At 44.6% G+C, this 23,036-nt stretch overlaps 1 long non-coding RNA gene across 1 annotated transcript; it reads right to left on the reverse strand.

Moving 5' to 3' along the window:
• Nucleotides 1–18,380: 18,380 nt before the first annotated feature.
• LOC123107561 (uncharacterized) lies at nucleotides 18,381–19,034 on the reverse strand. Its single transcript, XR_006451696.1, has 2 exons — nucleotides 18,852–19,034; nucleotides 18,381–18,712 (listed from the first exon to the last, which is right to left on the reverse strand). It is a non-coding gene; the product is annotated as an uncharacterized lncRNA (long non-coding RNA).
• Nucleotides 19,035–23,036: the final 4,002 nt, after the last annotated feature.

A 23,036-nucleotide genomic window follows, 5' to 3' on the forward strand; every position in this document is an offset into this window, starting at 1 on the left:
AGAGCAAGTGCGAGACCAACTGGGAGCGACGATCACCGCCATTATGCCTACCTTGCTTGAGGGGCTGCAGGCGTGGATTACGGGCGGCCAACAGGGGCCGCACCCGATTCCCAGCTTCACGGGCAGCAACTCGCACAACGCGCCGGTGGCGCCATTGGTGTCTCCGGCGGAGGCGGCATTGGTGTCTCCGGCGTCGGTGCCGGCATTGGAGCTTAATGCACCCGGGTGTGGGAAGAATACGTCGGCCGGCACCTCGGCAGCAAGCAGCCCCTCCGTCACTTGCACGCCCGCCGTTGGCGGTGCCCCGACATTAGCCGAGATCGACACCATCACGGTAACTAAGCCTCTCGGGCGATGACTTCATCTCCTTGCCTTTGACTGGGCATCCCTGACGCCCTACATGTTTTCGCAGGGCGCCGCCGACGTTCCATGCACTCTCTTGCACTTCATGAACGGCGAGTTGATCGATGTCACCAAGGCCAAAATCATTCAACCGGGCAACCGCCTGTTCCGCGGTAATCCGATGCCACCCAACGTGTATAGGGTTCAACTGGTTCGGGTGCTGCGGGGCTGTGACAACTTGTTACCTCCGTATCGACCCCCTAGGGCCGACGAAGATGATGTGATGACCCTCAGCGCCTGCATAGGCTGGTCCATGTTTTGGCCGAAGACCCTGATTCGTTTAGGGGCGGGGGACACCACCCCACAGACAACACCACCAGTCGTGCTGGCGCCAAGCCATGGCAAGACCGCTGCAACGCTACCGGATGACGACGACGAACATATGGCCGATCCGGACATGCATATGGCACAGGATCCGGACGACGACGACAGTACATTTACCAGGGTCGATAAGTACTTCAATGAACATGGGTACAGTGATGAATTCTTGGGGCCTCCTTCTCAAGAACCCAACCCTACAAAAGACGATCGCGATCTAGCTGGTACCACGGAGAAACCCAATTGCAACAGGCGTCGTCTGGCATTCAGTTCTCAGGAGACGCCTCCAGCTGTCGCCTTCACCGAGCCTCAGATAGCCGAGGTGCGAAATATTATCAGTGCCAACACACTCAAGAAGGTGGTCTCTGAGCAGAACTATATCCCATTATAGTAGAAGAAGAAGGGACGGAAAAGAAAGAATAGAAAGGTGCGAGCCAGCCAGCACCGAGTATGATCCGTGCTCAGGACGGGCCACCTTCATCTAAGGATATCTCGACTAATCTGCTCAATGCTGCAACCGGTGCTATGCGGAGTCTGCATGACAGTGTTCTTTCTTTAGAGAAGCGGCGTCTCTCTGAGAATGATGTGGCATACCTGGTTTTCGTGGCCAAGGTGCCAGAGGGCAAGGGCTTTGTCGATAGTGCCATCGAGGGTATGATTGTCCTGCAGTTTGATGACATCTTCGCTATGTTTAACCTTCATCCGCTGCACTACACCTTCGTTCGGCTATTTTCGCTGAGTATGAATATGCAGATCATTAGAGACAAGACCCCGGACATCGTGATAGTCGACCCATTCTACATGCGTGCCAAGATCTTGGGCAGCGCTGGGGACCGGCAAGTCGCGAGTTCATACCTCGAAGGCGTCATTCTGGCGAACCCAGATAAGGATAACTTCCTCGTGCCTTACTTTCCCGAGTAAGGCATCCCCTCACCGCCCCGTAATATATGATTTCTTAGTTTTCAATCGTTCTTTTTTTCTAACATTCCATGTTTTGTGCAGTGACACACATTGCACACTCATCCTCTTAAGACCGAACTATTCCATGGCCATGTATTTTGACTCGGACCGTCAGTCGAATAAAGACTACACAAATATCAAGAAAGTTCTTGATGATGTTCTCCCTGGCTACGCCAAATCGGGAAGCACCTTCAGGAGGCCAATTCTTAGGTACGGCAAGCACGTGTTCACCCACGTAACGATGTTCCCCTGCATCAAGCAACCGCCTGGCGGTCAGAAGGATGCCTACTACGCCCTCCATCACATGCGAGCGATCGTACGAGACCATAATCAACTTCTGGTACCAAATAGTCTCAAAGATTGGGCCGCACGCTTGTCGGCAATCCAGGACGTGGACCTCAGATACGAATTCTTTCGCATCCAGTTAGAGTTTGCGGAAATCATCCATCAAGATGTCCTTCGTACCTCGGGGCAGTTCTACCTCAGATATCAACCGTCCAACAGTGAAATAGAAACAACGCTACAAATGCAGGCTGATAACGATCGCAATTTCATGACCATCACGAAAGACGGCGGCTTCATCCATGCTCCGGTCCCTGAGTCAAGTGGAAAGTAGGGATGCTATGTAGTTCTAAAATATCGATTAGCTCATGTTGTAATTAAACTTTAATGAACTTGTATGTCTCTTTGGTTTGGACAGTCGTTCAACTTATATGTAATCGATGCTATTTATTAGTAGGACCATGAATCGTGTTATTAATGTGTTTCTTTTATCTTCAGATCCTTTTGTTGCATACTTATATATTTCTTATGTATTTTCTGTGAATTGCTACTAACGTTTTGTTTGTCTAGTGCACAGAGATGCCGTCGTATGTCGTGTACAAGGGTCAGGTTCCCGGAGTCTACGATGACTGGGAGGAGTGTCGGAGACTGGTTCACCATTTCAGCGGTAACAGTTACAAAGGGTACACCACTAGGGAGGAGGCGGAAGCTAGATACACGGGCTATCTAGTGGGAGAGAGGAGGGAGCGGAGGAGGAACCGGATGAAGACTAGTTTCATCGCGATGATGCTCATCATGATGACCGCAACTCTCTTATATGTGATGGTAGTTTAGATGATCGATATCGACTTGTAATATGAAGACAAAGTCGCTAATTGCAGTCTCGAGACTTGTAATGTTCTAACTTTGTTTGGTCTTTTGAATTCGGAGACTAATATGATGAATTGTATTCGGAGACTAATCTTCTATTTGTATTCGATAAATCTGATGTTTATATGTTTTGCTGTCTATATTCTGTGCAATAATATATTTTGTAACATGTGCAAATATCAGAAAAGAAAAAAGAAAAAAATCCTAATATTCATACTAGTGGCGCACCATACTACACTTTAGTGGCGCACTGCAATAAACATACTAGTGGCGCATTATCTAGTAGTGCGCCATTAGTAACCCAGAGCACAAGGTAAATATGGCCCCTTGGGAGGCATAGTAATGGCGCACTAGGGGACATACTAATGGCGCACTGCCAGGTGCGCTACTATTATCTGGGATACTAGTGGCGCACCAGGGGTGCGCCATTAGTACTTGTTGCTAGTGGCGTGTTAATAGTGGCGCACCTGTAGTGCGCCATTAATGGCCAAAACAGGTGCGCCACTAATTAGCCTTTTCCTAGTAAGAGACATCATAGATTGCACTATAACCAATAAATTACGATTATGATGTTCGGACACACCATTATGCTGTGGTGTTCCAGGTGGTACGAATTTGTGAAACTGTTCCACATTGTTTTAATTGAAGACCAAACTCATAACTCAAATATTCGTCTCCATGATAATATCGTAGAAACTTTATTTTCTTGTCATGATGATTTTCCACTTCACTCTGAAATTCTTTGAACTTTTCAAATGTTTCAGACTTATGTTTTATCAAGTAGATATACCCATATCTGCAAAATCATCTGTGAAGGTCAGAAAATAACGATACCCGCCACGAGCCTCAACACTCATCAGACCACATACATCAGTATGTATTATTTCCAATAAGTTAGTTGCTCGCTCCATTGTTCCAGAGAACAGAGTCTTAGTCATTTTGCCCATGAGGCATGGTTTGCAAGCATCAAGTGATTCCAAAAGCCGAGCAGCATGGAGTTTCTTCCTGCGCTTTACACCATATGACCTAAACGGCAATGCCACAAATAAGTTGCACTATCATTATTAACTTTGCTTTTTTTCTTTAATATTATGAATATGTGTATCACTATGATCGAGATTTAATAAACCATTTATATTGAGTGTATGACCATAGAAGGTTTTATTCATGTAAATAGAACAACAATTATTCTTTGACATAAATGAATAACCGTATTGCAACAAACATGATCCAATCATATTCATGCTCAATGCAAACACCAAATAACATTTATTTTAGGTTCAACACTAATCCCGAAGGTAAAGGGAGTGTGCGACGGTGATCTTATCAACCTTGGAATCACTTCCAACACACATGATCACCTCACCCTTAACTAGTCTCTGTTTATTTTGCAACTCCCATTTCGAGTTACTACTCTTAGCAAATGAACCAGTATCAAATACCCAGGGGTTGCTATAAACACTAGTAAAGTACACATCAATACCATGTATATCCAATATACCTTTGTTCACTATGCCATCCTTCTTATCCGCCAAGTACCTAGGGCAGTTCCACTTCCAGTGACCATTTCCTTTGCAGTAGAAGCACTCAGTTTCAGGCTTGGGTCTAGCTTTGGGCTTCTTCACGGGAGTGACAACTTGTTTGTCATTCTTCTTGAAGTTCCCTTTCTATCCCTTTGCCCTTTTCTTGAAACTAGTGGTCTTGTTAACCATCAACACTTGATGCTTTTCTTGATTTCTACCTTCGCCGACTTTAGCATCGCGAAGAGCTTGGGAATTGTTTTCGTTATCCCTTGCATATTATAGTTCATCACGAAGTTCTAGTAACTTGGTGATAATGACTAGACAAATTTGTCAATTACTATGTCATCTCGAAGATTAACTCCCACTTGATTCAAGCAATTGTAGTACCCAGACAATCTGAGCACATGCTCATTGGTTGAGCTATTCTCCTCCATCTTGTAGGCAAAGTACTGTCAGAGGTCTCATACCTCTTGACACGGGCATGGTTATGAAATACCAATTTCAACTCATGGAACATCTTATATGCTCCATGGCGTTCAAAACGTTTTTGAAGTCCCAGTTCTAAGCCGTAAAGCATGGTGCACTAAACTATCAAGTAGTCATCATACCGAGCTTGTGAAACATTCATAACGTCTGCATGTGCTCCTGCAATAGGTCTGTCACCTAGCGGTGCATCAATGACATAATTCTTCTATGCAGCAATGAGGATAATCCTCAGATCACGGACTTAGTCTGCATCATTGCTACTATCATCTTTCAACATAGTTTTTCTCTAGGAACATATCATAAATAAAACGGGGAAGCTATACACAAGCAATTGATCTACAACATAGATATGCAAATACTATCAGGACTAAGTTCATGATAAATTAAAGTTCAATTAATCATACTACTTAAGAACTCCCACTTAGATAGACATCCCTCTAGTCATCTAAATGATCACGTGATCCAAATCAACTAAACCATGTCCGATCATCATGTGAGATGGAGTAGTTTTCAATGGTGAACATCACTATGTTGATCATATCTACTATATGATTCATGCTCGACCTTTCGGTCTCCAGTGTTCCGAGGCCATATCTGCATATGCTAGGCTCGTCAAGTTTAACCCGAGTATTCTGCGTGTGCAAAACTGGCTTGCACCCGTTGTATGTGAACGTAGAGCTTATCACACCCGATCATCACGTGGTGTCTCCGCACGAGGAACTGTCGCAACGGTGCATACTCAGGGAGAACACTTATACCTTGAAATTTAGTGAGAGATCATCTTATAATGCTACCGTCGTACTAAGCAAAATAAGAAGCATAAAAGATAAACATCACATTTAATCAAAATATGTGACATGATATGGCCATCATCATCTTGTGCCTTTGTTCTCCATCTCCAAAGTACCGTCATGATCTCCATCGTCACCGGCATGACACCATGATCTCCATCATCTTGATCTCTATCAACGTGTCTTCACATGGTCGTCTCGCCAACTATTGCTTTTGCAACTATTGCTATCGCATAGCGATAAAGTAAAGCAATTGTATGGTGCTTGCATCTTATGCAATGAAGAGACAACCATCAGGCTTATGCCAGTTGCCGATAACTCCGTTACAAAACGTGATCATCTCATACAATAAAATTTAGCATCATGTATTGACCATATCACATCACAGCATGCCCTGCAAAAACAAGTTAGATGTCCTCTACTTTGTTGTTGCATGTTTTACGTGGCTGCTACGGGCTGAGCAAGAACTGTTCTTACCTACGCATCAAAAACCACAACGCGGTATAGTGATTGCTTTTTGATCTTCAGAAAGAACCATGTTAATTGAATCCGATTCAACTAAAGTTGAAGAAACCGACACCCACCAGCCACCTGTGTGCGAAGCACGTCGGTAAAACCAGTCTCGCGTAAACGTACGCGTAATGTCGGTCTAGGCCGCTTCATCCAACAATGCCGCTGAATCAAGAATCAACTAGTGACGGCAAGCAATATGTATATACCCACGCCCACAACTCCATTGTGTTCTACTCGTGCATATAACATCTACGCATAAACCGGGCTCTGATACCACTATTGGGGAACGTAGTAATTTCAAAACATTTCCTACGCACACGCAAGATCATGGTGATGCATAGCAACGAGAGGGGAGAGTATCGTCTATGTACCCTCGTAGACCGTAAGAGGAAGTGCTATGACAATGCGGTTTATTTAGTCGTACGTCTTCATGGTCGACTGATCCTAGCACCGAAGGTACGACACCTTCACGATCTGCACACGTTCGGCTCGGTGACGTCCCACGAACTCATGATCCAGCAGAGTGTCGAGGAATAGCTTCGTCAGCACGACAGCGTGATGACGGTGATGATGATGCTACCGGAATAGGGCTTCGCCTAAGCACCGCTATGATATGACCGAGGTGGATTATGGTGGAGGGGGGCACCGCACACGGCTAAAGATCAATGATCAACTTGTGTGTCTATGGGGTGCCCCCCTCCCCCGTATATAAAGGAGTGGAGGAGGGGGAGGGGACCGACCTCCTAGGTGCGCCCCAAGGGGAGTCCTACTCCCACCGGGAGTAGGATTTCCCCCTTGCCTTGTTGGATTTAGGAGAGAAGGAAGGAGGAGGGAGGAGGAAGGAAAGGGGGGCGACCCCCTTCCCAATTCGGATTGGGCTTGGGGGGGGCGCGCCCCCTCCTTTGCTCCTTTCCCCTCTCTCCCACTAAGTCCCAATAAGGCCCATATACTTCCCGAGGGGTTTCGGTAACCTCCCGGTGCTCCGATATACTCCCATTTTCACCCGGAACCATTCCGATGTCCAAACATAGGCTTCCAATATATCGATCTTTACGTCTCGACCATTTCGAGACTCCTAGTTATGTCCCTGATCAAATCCGGGACTCCGAACTACCTTTGGTACATCAAAACACATAAACTCGTAATACCGATCGTCACCGAACGTTAAGCGTGCGGACCCTACGGGTTCAAGAACTATGTAGACATGACCGAGACATGTCTCTCTGGTCAATAACCAATAGTGGAACCTGGATGCTCATATTTGTTCCTACATATTCTACGAAGATCTTTATCAGTCAAACCGCATAACGGTATACGTTGTTCCCTTTGTCATCGGTACGTTACTTGCCCGAGATTCGATCGTCGGTATCTCAATACCTAGTTGAATCTCGTTACCGGCAAGTCTCTTTACTCGTTCCATAATGATACATCCCGTACCTAACTCATTAGCTACATTGCTTGCAAGGCTTATTGTGATCTAAATTACCAAGAGGGCCCAGAGATACCTCTCCGACAATCAAAGTGACAAATCCCAATCTTGATCCATGCCAACTCAACAAACACCATCAGAGACACCTGTAGAGCACCTTTATAATCACCCAGTTACGTTGTGACGTTTGGTAGCACACAAAGTGTTCCTCGGGTATTCGGGAGTTGCATGATCTCATAGTCATAGGAACATGTATAGTTATGGAGAAAGCAATAGGAAGAAACTAAACGATCATTGTGCTAAGCTAACGGATGGGTCAAGTCAATCACATCATTCTCTAATGATGTGATCCCATTAATAAAATGAAAACTCATGTCTATGGTTAGGAAACATAACCATCATTGATTCAACAATCTAGTCAAGTAGAGGCAATACTAGTGACACTCTGTTTGTCTATGTATTCACACATGTTGTAAGTTTCCGGTTAATACAATTCTAGCATGAATAATAAACATTTATCATTATATAACCGCCCCCCCCCCCCGGGCCAGTGCTCCTCTGAGTGTTGGTCCAAACTAGAGTCCTTTGTAGCGCCCCCTCGGGGAAACTCGAGGTTTGGTTTTAGCTGTACGGAGCGCTCATCCGGTGTGCCCTAAGAACGAGATACGTGCGAATCCTATCGGGATTTGTCGGCACATCGGGCGGATTTGCTGGTCTTGTTTTACCTTTGTCGAAATTTGTAACCGGGATTCCGAGTCTGATCGGGTCTGCCTGGGAGAAGGAATATCCTTCGTTGACCGTGAGAGCTTGTGATAGACTAAGTTGGGACGCCCCTGCAGGGATTTGAACTTTCGAAAGCCGTGCCCGCGATTATGGGTAGATGGAATTTGTTAATGTCCGGTTGTAGAGAACTTGACACTTGACTTAATTAAAATACATCAACTGCGTGTGTAGCCGTGATGGTCTCTTTTCGGCGGAGTCCGGGAAGTGAACACGGTGTTGGAGTTATGCTTGCGTGTACGTAGTATCAGGATCACTTCTTGATCATTATTAGTTCTCGACCGTGCCTTGCCTTCTCTTCTCGCTCTCTTTTGCGTATGTTAGCCACCATATATGCTAGTGCTTGCTGTAGCTCCACCTCATACCTTTTCCTACCCATAAGCTTAAATAGTCTTGACGCGAGGGTGTGAGATTGCTGAGTCCCCGTGACTCACAGATTACTTCCAAAACCAGTTGCAGGTGCCGATGATACCGTGCAGGTGACGCAACCCAGCTCAAGGAGGAGCTCGAGGAAGATCTTGTTCGTTGTGTTGTTTCGTTTCTAGTTGATCAGTAGTGGAGCCCAGTCGGGGCGACCGGGGATATTATGCATTTGGGGTTGTCTTTATTTTGGTTCCATAGTCGGACCTTGATTGTATCTGGATGATGTAATGATATATTTATGTATTGTGTGAAGTGGCGATTGTAAGCCAACTCTGTATCTCTATCTTATTCAGTACATGGGATGTGTAAAGATTACCCCTCTTGCGACATGCCTACAATGCGGTTATGCCTCTAAGTCGTGCTCCGACACGTAGGAGATATAGCCGCATCGTGGGTGTTACATTCCTGCTTGATTGTTCTTGATGGTATGAGTATTACAAGAGTTGATCCACCACGAGATCGTAGAGGCTAACCCTAGAAGCAAGCCTATGGTATGATTGTATCTTGTCCTACGGACTAAACCCTCCGGTTTATATAGACACCGGAGGGGGCTAGGGTTACACATGGTCGGTTACAAAGGAGGAGATATATATATATATATATATATATATATATATATATATATATATATATATATATGTATGTATTGCCTAGCTTGCCTTCCACGCCAAGGAGAATCCCATCCGGACATGGGGCGAAGTCTTCAATCTTGTATCTTCATAGTCCAACAGTCCAGCCAAAGGATATAGTCTGGCTGTCCGGATACCCCCTAATCCAGGACTCCCTCAATGATATTAAAGTTTTGCTAGGTGAGTAGTTGTGAATTTGAGAAATACTTGTGTTAAAGTTTGTGATTCCCGTAGCATGCACGTATGGTGAACCGTTATGTGATGAAGTCGGAGCATGATTTATTTTTTGATTGTCTTCCTTATGAGTGGCGGTCGAGGACGAGCAATGGTCTTTTCCTACCAATCTACCCCCCTAGGAGCATGCGTGTAATACTTTGCTTTGATGACTTGTAGATTTTTGCAATAAGTATATGAGTTCTTTATGACTAATGTTGAGTCCATGGATTATATGCACCTTTCTTCCTTCCACCATTGCTAGCCTCTCTAATACCGCGCACCTTTCGTTGGTATCATACACCCACCATATACCTTCCTCAAAACAGCCACCATACCGACCTATTATGGCATTTCCATAGCCATTCCGAGATATATTGCCATGCAACTTTCCACCGTTCCATTTATTATGACACACTCCATCATTGTCATATTGCTTAGCATGATCATGTAGTCGACATCGTATTTGTGGCAAAGCCACCGTTCATAATTCTTTCATACATGTCACTCATGAGTCATTGCACATCCTGGTACACCGCCGGAGGCATTCATATAGAGTCATATCGTGTTCTAAGTATTGAGTTGTAATTCTTGAGTTGTAAGTAAATAAAAGTGTGATGATCATCATTATTAGAGCATTGTCCCAGTGAGGAAAGGATGATGGAGACTATGATTCCCCCATAAGTCAGGATGAGACTCCAGACGAAAATAAATAAATAAAAGAGGCCAAAGAAGCCCAAATAAAAAAATGAGAGAAAAAGGGAGAAGGGGCAATGCTACTATCCTTTTACCACACTTGTGCTTCAAAGTAGCACCATGGTCTTCATAATAGAGAGTCTCCTATGTTGTCACTTTCATATACTAGTGGGAATTTTACATTATAGAACTTGGATTGTATATTCTAATGATGGGCTTCCTCAAAATTCCCTAGGTCTTCGTGAGCAAGCGAGTTGGATGCACACCCACTAGTTTCTTTTGTTGAGCTTTCATACACTTATAGCTCTAGTGCATCTGTTGCATGGCAATCCCTACTCACTCACATTGATATCTATTGATGGGAATCTCCATAGCCCGTTGATACGCCTAGTTGATGTGAGACTATCTTCTCCCTTTTGTCTTCTCCACAACCACCATTCTATTCCACCTATAGTGCTATATCCATGGCTCACGCTCATGTATTGCATGAAGATTGAAAAAGTTTGAGAATGTCAAATGTATGAAACAATTGATTGGCTTTTCATCGGGGTTGTGCATGATTTAAATACTTTGTGTGATGAAGATAGAGCATAGCCAGACTATATGATTTTGTAGGGATAACTTTCTTTGGCCATGTTATTTTGAGAAGACATGATTGCTTTGTTAGTATGCTTGAAGTATTATTATTTTTATGTCAATATGAACTTTTATCTTGAATCTTTCAGATCTGAATATTCATACCACAAATAATAAGAATTAAATTGAAAATATGCCAAGTAGCACTCCACATCAAAAATTATCTTTTTTATCATTTACCTACTCGAGGACGAGCAGGAATAAAGCTTGGGGATGCTTGATACATCTCCAACGTATCTATAATTTTTGATTGCTCCATGCTATATTATCTACTGTTTTGGACATTATTGGGATTTATTATCCACTTTTATATTATTTTTGGGACTAACCTATTAACCGGAGGCCCAGCCCAGAATTGTTGTTTTTTTGCTTACTTTAGGGTTTCGAAGAAAAGGAATAACAAACGGAGTCCAAATGGAATGAAACCTTCGGGAACGTGATTTTCTCAACAAACGTGATCCAGGAGACTTGGACCCTACATCAAGAAACAAAGGAGGAGGCCACGAGGTAGGGGGCGCGCCTACCCCCCCCCCCCAAGCGCACCCTCCACCCTCTTGGGTCCCCTGTTGCTCCACCGACGTACTCCTTCCTCCTATATATACCTACGTACCCCCAAATGATCAGATACGGAGCCAAAAACCTAATTCCACCGCCGCAACTTTCTGTATCCATGAGATCCCATCTTGGGGCCTGTTCCGGAGCTCCGCCGGAGGGGGCATCCATCACGGAGGGCTTCTACATCAACACCATAGCCTCTCCGATGAAGTGTGAGTAGTTTTCTTCAGACCTTCGGGTCCATAGTTATTAGCTAGATGGCTTCTTCTCTCTTTTTGTATCTCAATAGAAAGTTCTCCCCGTCTCTTGTGGAGATCTATTCGATGTAATCTTCTTTTTGTGGTGTGTTTGTTGAGACCAATGAAGTGTGGGTTTATGATGAAGATTATCTATGAACAATATTTGAATCTTCTTTGAATTCTTTTATGTATGATTGGTTATCTTTGCAAGTCTCTTCGAATTATCAGTTTGGTTTGGCCTACTAGATTGATCTTTCTTAGCTTTGGGCTCAATCTTGCGGTGTCCTTTCCCAGTGATAGTAGGGGCAGCAAGGCACGTATTGTATTGTTGCCATCAAGGATAACAAGATGGGTTTTTTATCATATTGCATGAATTTATCCCTCTACATCATGTCATCTTGCTTAAGGCGTTACTCTATTTCCATAAACTTAATACTCTAGATGCATGCTAGATAGCGGTCAATGAGTGGAGTAATAGTAGTAGATGCAGGCAGGAGTCGGTCTACTTGTCTCGGACGTGATGCCTATATACATGATCATACCTAGATACTCTCATAACTATGCTCAATTCTGTCAATTGCTCAACAGTAATTCGTTCACCCACCGTAAAATACGTATGCTCTTGAGAGAAGCCGCTAGTGAAACCTATGGCCCCCAGGTCTATCTTCATCATATTAATCTTTCAATATCTATTTATTTACTTTGCTTTTATTTTACTTTGCATCTTTATCACAAAATTACCAAAAATATTATCTTATCATATCTATCAGATCTCACTCTCGTGAGTGTCTGTGAAGGGATTGACACCCCCTTTTCGTGTTGGCTGCGAGGAGTCATTTGTTTTGTGCAGGTACGAGGGACTCGCGCGTAGCCTCCTACTGGATTGATACCTTGGTTCTCAAAAACTGAGGGAAATACTTACGCTACTTTGCTGCATCATCCTTTCCTCGTCAAGGAAATCCAACGTAGTGCTCAAGAGGTAGCAATGACCCAAACTCTTAAAGTTTTTGGGATACATGTGATACATGTTCCATTGCTTTGTGACAGTGAGAGTGATATTAATATTGCACACAATCCCGTGCAACATTCTCGAACTAAGCACATTGAAGTTCTTCATCATTTTATTCATGATCATGTTGCTAAAGGATATATTAATCTTAAACACGTTTGTTCTGATAAGCAATTGGTGGATATCTTCACTAAACCGCTTGATGAAAAGATATTTTGTTGTTTGAGGAGCGAGTTGAAAATCATGGATGCCTCAAATTTGGAGTAGAGACTCCTTGGGTACATGCAAGGCATAAGCCCATATGACTAATCCTTGATATTTCTATTATGATGATGATCATTTATCTTGGATACATTTGCGCCCTTGCATGTTCTCTAACCCTTGTAGGTGCTTGGATGAGCCTCAATCCATGAGATTGAAAATCACTCACATCTTGAGCAATCTCTACATCACCAAGTATATATACTTTGCTTGTTGAAATCAAAGAAGCATGAACTCATTCAACATATCCTTTGACAATTTCAATATAATAAATTTCGCTCTTGTCAATTTGGATACACAAGTGCTATTCCTTGCAAGACTGACCCATGTAGGAATATGAGCTTCAAAATCCAAAGGATGACTCTAACTCTTGATGGACTACATCAACATTGAGCATCTACCACAAGTTCAGCTACATGATCAAGTTCAACACCACAACCCAAGGTAAGTCATTCCATCATACAGAAGCTTTGCTCCAAGACATGAGCCAAAGTAACTCAACAAGATGAGAATACATCAAGATGCTTAAATGAAAAATGGTAACCCCATTTTGATCTTAACGATGAGTATGACCTATGATCAAGTGATCTCACTTGACTCCTAAGTCAATATACCCTAACATAGGTGACTATGTCGCCGACCACCCCTAGATGAAGTTCTCTAGTGTTCTTTTCTGGTAGATACATTTCTTTTGCATTTCTTCTTACTATTGTGTTTCCCTTATAAAACAAAAGAAACTTCATCTAGATTCTTCTTATTTCATTTCTCTTTCTGTTTTGCATTTTGTAAATTCATTGCAAATCCTATCAAATTCCTTGAAAATCTTTGTGAAAGTTCTCCTGTAAGTGAGCTAAGTTGACAAAATCTTTCCTCTGCATTGAACTCGGTTCCACCGATTCAAGCCTATTGGCCAGACCAAAGCACAAGGTCTACTTGAGCAACAGTTCATCGATTGTACTGAAATAGACTACCTCGGTCTCACCGGTATGCACCTTCAGTGACTTTGTTATCTCGGAGTCACTGATTAAACTGGACCAGTGCCACCGATTTCACTGCTGAGAAAGTCTTTTACCATCTTAAAGTATCTATCTCTTATCAGATCCACTCAATGTTTCTTTCCCTCTACCTACATCTTAAGCTACATTCTTCTTAGTTGTGACTCTCAAGAACCACACTCACTTAACTCATATCCATGAACACTACCCTTATTGGAAATTGACATCAAAGGGGGGAGAGCACATCAAAGCTTATGTATATAACAAGAGAGAGAACATCAAAGCTCTTCTAAGAGAGATGCATTTTCATAAGAGGGGAGAATTCACATATCTTTAAGAGGGGAAAGATATGCCCGTCATATTTTAATCCTTAATTTGCTCTGAGCATACTTTACTATAATATCCTTTTGCTCTGATTTTATCTTACCCTACCTACTCCCATTATCAAATGTTAAATTCAGGGGGAGAGGAAAACTTATGTTTTGGGAAGAAAAATCCTTGGAATTTATTGTAAATCTTTAAACCTTTGGGGACATGTCTACATTCAAACGAAGTACTCACTCTGTGGTACTCATATATTAGATATCATCCCAGTCTTGGAACTCTTGTGGACCTTGAAATCTTTCTTGCTTGAAGTTCTCTTTTGTTATTTAACCATGTTTTCTCAAGTCTACTTCTTCAAGAGTCAGATCAAGAACCACAAGGTAAGTTTGTGCATCACACTCATGTGCATGATGATCTACTGCTTTTGAACATACTATTTGCAAGAGAGAGTCATAAACATGAAGGTACACCTCACTTCACTTTCTGCTCTGATGCATATAGCCAAGATACATGTAACTCATTACTTGCTCTGTCTTGATGTGCATTCACATGTTGTTTCAATTCTATCATTACATGATTGCACATATGTAGGGGGAGCTTATGCATGTTACATGGTCTTCCAAAGCTTTACTTACTGCTCCTCATATCATTTACTTGAAGCTTTGATGTATGTTGTCATCAATTCCCAAAAAGGGAGAGATTGAAAGCACAAGTGCTACCTGGGTGATTTTAGTAATTAATGTCAACATATCATTTGTTGGACTAATAGTTTTATAGAGAATATTTCAGATAAGTTCAATAGTGGAGTGCCAAGGACAAGAGGATGTGGAACCCCTTCCAAATGCTAAGGATAAGGATTGGCAAAATCTCAAAACTCTTCATTTCTATTTTGGTGATCCAACATCACAATGAGCGCATAGGAAAGACAATACTATTAAAAGGGGATGAGGTGTTGCTTAATGGTCTAGTTGCTCAAATGCTTAGTGATATTGCTCCAAAACCCTCAGCCACTTTCTCCATCCAAATATGTCAAAACCCTAAAGTCCAACTCGGCCCTACCGATACTTTCTATCCGGAGCCACCGAGTTCATCTTGACATAGTCACTACCAGAAACCCTAACAGTTCGGTCACACTAATATAGATCTCTGTCTCACCAAGATGGCCTTGCCGGCAATCTATGACTTGTTGCATTCACTTCGGTCCCACTGGGTTTATGCAATCAGTCCCACCGAGTTGGCTTCACAGATTCTCTATTGCCGTTGCACTCAATTCGGTCCCACAGAGATGGTGCAATCGGTGCCACTGAGATGAAGTTTTCCCTAAGCCCTAGTACATCGGTCCCACCGAGTTGTTCCAGTCGGTCCCACCGAGAATCCGAACATTCATATTTTTGTACAGATCGGTGCTACCGAGTTTACTAATCGGTGCCACCGATATGCAACAAAGTGTGTAACGATTAGATTTTGTGTGGAGGCTATAAATCTCTCCACCCCCTTCTTCTCATAGAGGAGAGCCATCAGAACGTGCCTACACTTTCACCATCCATTTTCTGAGAGAGAACCACCTACTCATGTGTTGAGATCAAGAGATTCCATTCCAACCATTTGAACCTTGATTTCTAGCCTTCCCCAAGTTGCTTTCCACTCAAATCCTTCTTCCACCATAGCCAAATCTGAGAGAGAGAGAGTTGAGTGCTGGGGAGACTATCATTTGAAGCACAAGAGCAAGGAGTTTAACATCAACACACCATTTATTACCTTTTGGAGAGTGGTGTCTCCTAGATTGGTTAGGTGTCGTTTGGGAACCTCCGTCGTGATGTGGAGTTGAACCAAGAAGTTTGTAAGGGCAAGGAGATCGCCTAGTTCGTGAAGATCTACCCGAGTGAGGCAAGTCCTTCATGGGCAATGGCCATGGTGAGATAGACAAGGTTGCTTCTTCGTGGACCCTTCATGGGTGGAGCCCTCCACGGACTCACGCAATTGTTACCCTTTGTGGGTTGAAGTCTCCATCAACGTGGACGTACGATAGCACCACCTATCAGAACCACGCCAAAAATTCTCCGCGTCTCCATTGCGTTTGCACACTCCCGTCCCACCCCTTTAATTACATTCTTGCAAATTGCATGTGTTACTCTTTCCGCTGCCTATACTCTTGTCATGCTTGCTTGAGATATATTGGATGCCCTTTCACATGTGCTAAACTCAACCTTACTTGAAGAAATTAAAAACTGCCACTTTTACTTGTTAAGGGTCTAATTCCCCCCCCCCTCCCCCTCCCCGTCTAGACCCATCTTCTCGATCCTTTCACATGGGTCGTACTAATCGTGGACCAAAGTCAAAACGCAATTTAGGCCGTAAACAGGCCAAAATTCAGAACCGTCTATTTATGGGCTCAGGCCATAGTGGGCCGTTAACAAGCCGTAAGACAACACATGCTTAATTCTATCGACGGGCATAACAGGTCGTTAATGGGCCATAATACATGATGAGATGAATAAGGCCCAAGGATTAATGGGCCACAGACGGGGCGACTGTAACCACGGGTTGAATTTGGCCCATTAGCGGAACATGCCAGTAATGGACCATAAGTAATCAAGGGCCGGAAATGAGCCCAAGAATATATAGGCCTTAGAAGGCTGAAAGATAACACGGGCTAGAAATGGCCCAACTGAATCATGGGCCATTAATGGGTATAAAGAAATTTACTGTTTATTATAGGCTAGAGTCACCACGGGCCGTTAAAGGGCCCAGAGATACAAAAGGCCTAATATGGGCTGAAACATGTCATGGGCCATGCATGGGCTGAAGGTGACAACGGGCTGAAATTATATTGGACGGCCCTCATGACGCTATTGGGCCCAATTCGAAAAGGCCATAACGGGTCATGAGTTAACGGGTCGTTTGAGCTATATGCGAATAGGCCGTTAACAGGCTTTCCATGGGCCGGCTCGTTAACTTTTGACCATGTCAAACGGGCCGGCCTTTTTAACCTGAATGGGCCACTGTTGGGTCATGCCACGTGTCGACGTATCATAAGTGCCTCATGTCCATTGCACGGTTGACATCTATCCCAACACGGAGCTGGCACGTGGTTCCTTGGGCCAATGAGAATTTTACATGTGGAAAATTGTCATTGGTCATGGCTGTTAACGGGTGATCGGATCCAAAACTGGACCCGACAGCTTAACGACGACCCGTTACGATGGATGCCACGTGTCTGTTAACCTTGACGAAAACACTTCCATGACTCCCATTTATCGTCATGGAAGTGGACACTTCCATGATGATAATTTGAGTATTCTCATGGAACACTTCTACGACAACACAAGTATAACTATCTTGATTCTGTCATAAAATCATCATGGATGTACATGCATAACAGAAATCGTGACCTACTATGACAAACATGTATCATCATGGAAGTGTTTTTTGTGTAGTGCATCAATGGCGCACATGTCGACACCGTACACGGCCACACGTCAAGCCAGCGACAGCGCACATGTACATACCTTATGCAGCCACATGTCAAGCCAACGACATCCACGTGTCATCTTATGATTGGTCCACGTGCCATCCTATGATTGGCCCATATCTCGTCTTATGGTTGGCCTATTTGTGGTGCTGATGGTCCAGATGTCAAGTAGCTGACAACACACATGTCGAGCTACTATTGGTACATGTGTCAACTTCTCGAGGTGCCTCGTGGAAGCAGCCCATCATCCGACGTTTCACATGGTGTCACGCTAAGCGGCAAAGTTGACGTCACCCGACAATCCTGAAAGGGCAATGATTGGCCTAACACACGTGTCAACACTGTGCCGACACGGTGGCAGCTAGTAGTGATGTTTTTTTCTTCATGGCTAATCGGGCCGGGTAGGCCTCGGGTCCAGGCAGGCAGTCGAAACTCGTCATGGATCCATGTCGGTCTTGTAAAAACATCGCACTTCCAATCTACGACGGGAGATTGGCAACGGTCCTCAAGACCGTCGCTATGAAATATGACTTCTACCACGGGCCAAAGCAGTAGCAAACCGGACGTGTTGTAGTGAAGAAACAAGACTCCAGTTTATTAAATTCAATAGGTAAAGTCTTACATGAAGCAAGCGTGTTGTAGTGAAGAAAGAAGACTCGAATTTATTAAATTCAATAGGTAAATTCTTTACGTGAAGCAATTATTTCATGAAGCATTGGGAAATAATTTAAAAAACACATGGCTTACAACATTTACATGCACCATTAAAAGGCCCAACTTTACAAAAGCCAGTGTGAAAACCCTCTTCCCCACATGTTTCTTGGCATTCGTCGTCCTGCGAACATGCACCTTTGAACTTGCCACTTGGTCCTTCACACAAGTCCTCCGGACAATGTTTATGGCCTTCTGAATTTGGAAACTCATACATCAACATTAAAAAAAATGGAAATAAGGCATGCGCTCAAAAAATCTAAAAATGCAAACAACAACAATTTGACTATTTTGATGGAAGTAATTTCAGGTAGAGCAGATTAATAGAATTTACCCGCAGCCATCACGAGCAGCAGTAGCATCGCCATGATGATGAGCGGGCGCAACTTTTTTGGCGACTCCATTCTCACAATAGATGTCAATTTTTGTGAGCACTCTCCTACTCGTTACTTTGAGATCGAGAATGATGGCACCTGATAATTCTTATATACACATAGAGTAAACGCCATCGACGGAACAAGCGCCATGTGGCGGAGGACAAATGGATCTAGATCCTATATATATACATATTGGCTAATTTTGGCGCCTACAAGTAACCCCTATATATGTAACTACCTAAAATTAGTTTTGAATAACCACCCGGCGAGGGTGGTCAGCAATCCCTCATTCTATTCTCAAAAAAAGAAAGTTTTGAAATGCACCTCAAGTGCTATGTGACTCCCATAAAAAAAATACTCCCTCCGATCCTGAAAAAGTGTCGCAGCGCTTAATACAATGTTAATTTACAATTTAGCCCTTCGCGCAGCTCACATCTCCCCAGATCACTAGCTCGCCCAGCACCATGCTTATCTGCATCTCGCCCGGATCCCCAGGCACGTCAACTGTTGGCGGGACGAGGAGCGTCTTCTCCGAGCAGCAACCTCCACACCAGCTCCTCCTCCGGCCTCCGCGCCTCGGGCTAGCTACTCCTCAGGCCAGCTCCTTTTCCTCATGTGCCTATGCGCCTTCGTGCCATTGATGGATGCATCTTCAAGTGCAGCTTCATCTTTGGCCTCCGGATCCTCCTCCGCTCCGGATCGTCAAGTGCAGCGCATTCTTCCTCCTCAGCCTCCTGCACAAGATACCGCAGAATTTAAACAAACAGTGCTCTGTAGGAATACAAGACTTGAAGAAACTGGAGGAACAGTGAACTGTATGAATACTTGATGAAACTGCTAAAACAGTGCTCTGTATGTGAATACTTGATGAAACTGATGAAACAGTGCTCTGTATGAATACAAGACTAGATGGAACTAAATCATCAACTGGCTGTCAGTTTCAAACTGAACAAAATAAATTCATCATCCACTGCACCATGTTATGCTGCACCATCTACTGCATGAAGAAGATTCAACTGGAGTAGTTGGCTGTCAGTTTCAAAATGAACACTACTCCATGGCGTAGTTGTAAGTATTGCACGTATGCAGTGGCAGTGCCCGATTTGAATCCATCAGTTCATCCAAACATGCATGCTCTGTCCGACCATTTTTCGGTGAAAAGACTGAAATTTTGGCAAGATGGACCTCGCAGCAGCAGCAGATTGGGCAACATCCCCTGGTAGACGTGCAGTTCTTCCTCCCCGGCGCCGTCGTTGTCGCCTTGTCCAGCGGAAAGAGGCACGATCGCGGTCGCCGGGGATCTGGACCGGGCGCTCGGGGAACTTGGCCGAGCAGGATTCCGTGGCAACCGGCGGCAGGCATGTCCTCCTGCCTGAGGACGTCCTGGTGGCCTGTCCTCTGCGCTGCCTCCTCGCGTCCGGCCTCGCGGACACCGGATCCGGTGCGTCCGGACTCGCAGCCGATGAAAGGTGGAGGGGAGGGAGGCGGCGGAGCAGAGAGAGGGAGCGCAGAGCAGGTGGAGTGCGGGTGGGCTGTTTTGCAAAATTACAACTTTTTTTTTCATATCGGAATATAAAGTTGAGACACTTATTTTGGTACGGATTAAATATGTTTGTGCATGCTTTATTTTAAATAGGTTTGTGCATGTTTGTAGATGTGAATAGCATTCTTCATATTGGAAACAGTAAAAAAGCCTTAACGACGAACATATCATGGTAGAGAAATAAGAATAATAATCTCGTGGTGATTTTACAACTGCCCCCTTTCCTCTCCTCCACGCCGCTCGCTAGGGGCAGCTCGGGTGGAAACCCTAACCACCGCCACCGCCGCCCCCTCTCCCTCATTCCCCCTTGTTGTCGTTGGCTCACGTCAGCGAGCAAAGCCCGTTGGCGGCCGACGGCGGCGGGATCTAGCTCTCGCGCCCTCGCGTTGGTCTAGGGCTTGCCCCTCGGTGGTGCAGGTGGTGGAGTTGCTCACCGAGGGTCCCAGCCTAGGCTCACCGGGCGGCCTCGTTCGGGGGGCTGGTTTGGTGTGCGTGGGGGACGACTGGGTTGTGCCACACGATGAGGTTGGTCGGCTAGGCGTGGTCGCGTGTGCTGACGCTGAGTAGGCGACGTGTGCTCGCAGGGAGGGTCGCGGCGGGCGTGCTAGCAAGATGGAGAGGTTGTCCCTTCCGCGACGGCGAGGTGGTCCTGGGCTGCGTGGTGGCTCCGTCGCGCTGCGGGCGGCGGTTCCTGATATGGGTGGATTCAGGCTCCGCTCAGATTTGGCAGGTTGGTGGCGTCTAGGGCAGTGGGTTGCGCTTTCTGGGGTGGTGGTTGGGCGTGGCTGCCGGCAGACATGGAGTTCCCGAGCCTCTGGGGCTGCAGGACATCATGGTGGTGTTGACGGCTGCGGTGGTGGCTCGGTGTGGTGGTGTTGTCTCGTTCTTTCGATACACGGTTATGTGACTCCGTATGCGAGGTGCTGCGACGGTGGCGGAGTGACTCCACATGGACGGTGTGCCCCATTCCGGTGGGCTGGGATGTAGGTGTGCAACAATTTGGACAAAAGTCTTGCTCGTCTTTGGTCGGTGCCAGCGGTGACGGCGCCTGTGGGTGTCATGGCTCTTCTTGGAGGCGTCGTTGTGGTGTGTCGGCACCTTCCTCCCTCTCACTTGACTGGATGTCTCTGGACGACAGCCTATGTTCAGATCAGGATCGGCGATGGCGGTGTCCTCGATGTTGTTCCTCTGCTGGGAGCATTGCTTTGGGAAATATGGCTTGGAGGTCCTAGTTGGTGTTTCTTTGGTGCTCGCCGTGGTTCTAGATTGTTCGCCAAGGGCCCTATTGACGTCATCGTCGGTGAGTCCAAGATGATGACTTTCTCAGGTTGTCCGAGTCCCGCCAAACCACCCATCTACCAACTCTTTTAGGCAATCAAAGGATGCATGGTTGGTTCGTCGGCAAGGAGAGCTCTTTTGGAGCTATTGCTCTTTGGAGGTGATCGGCGTTGGTCGAGACGAGGTTTTGTTGGTCAGTGTAGGACAAGCCCTTTTGCATTGGAGTTTGTATTGTGGTGTTCATGTTGAAGTGGTGTTTGCTACTCACCGGCCTATGATGAGAGCTTACTTGAGTTCTTGTAATTTAGCCTCTTCCTTCTATAAAGTTAAGGCATGTAATTTACGTGCTCTAAAAAAACAATCTGATAGTGTTTTCTCTATTATTTAAATATAAACTAGAAATTATCTATGTCTAATTTTGTCTATGTTATACTATATAGTACTCTTGATGATTGATGACACGAAAATAATGGCAGAAGTATGCCTAATATATAGGTATGTGTTATTTTCCATGATTCTATCATATATTCCATTTCAGGTACAAATGGTTGACATCTGATCACATTCCAGATCACGGTGGTAACTGATTTTCCCTGCACCTACGTCGGCATTCTCTGATCATGCGGAAGATGGAAGTCACATCTCCTTGCATTCGTGACCTTGGCTTGACCAGGCGATCTTGCGGTCTCGCCTCCACTAGGTGCTCTTTTGGCCTCCGTCAACCACTCACGCATGTGCCGTTGATCGTATTTCCGTGGACAATTTTTTTTTTGGAAAATTTTATCCCCACGTTTTGCATTGTTTACTCTCTTTCCATTTGCAAAGATGGATGGTTTAACATGCATGGGCTCCAAAAAGTATGAGAGCACAATTTCTTTCTTCTAGAGGAATCCAACCGAACATGTAGTAATAAGCAATGCTAGAGAGGTTAGCATTCAAAAGGGTAAGCCTACCCTAGAGGAAGTAGAATTACCAATCCAGGATTCAACTCTTAGTATACTTAGACTCCAGAAAATCCCAGTCCATTCCTCTAAAACAGGAGAAACTAATTGGCACCCCCAAATACTTCATAGGAAAATGCTCAATTTGGCAGTTGAAGTATCAGCATATGTCTTAAGGATTTCAACATCACCCCTCCCCCATCCCCTCTGCCCACACACTAAGGCCTCCTTGGTTTGGAGGAATTTAATAGAAATTCTATAAGATAAGATTCTTATAAGAATTTTTTTCTTTAGAGCCCTTCTGTTCATAGGAATGGATTTTTATTCCTACATAGGATTTGTTCATATCCTTCACATATCATAGAAAAATAAAAATGATC

This window comes from Triticum aestivum, chromosome 5A, assembly GCF_018294505.1.
Source record: "Triticum aestivum cultivar Chinese Spring chromosome 5A, IWGSC CS RefSeq v2.1, whole genome shotgun sequence".
NCBI lineage: Eukaryota > Viridiplantae > Streptophyta > Magnoliopsida > Poales > Poaceae > Triticum > Triticum aestivum.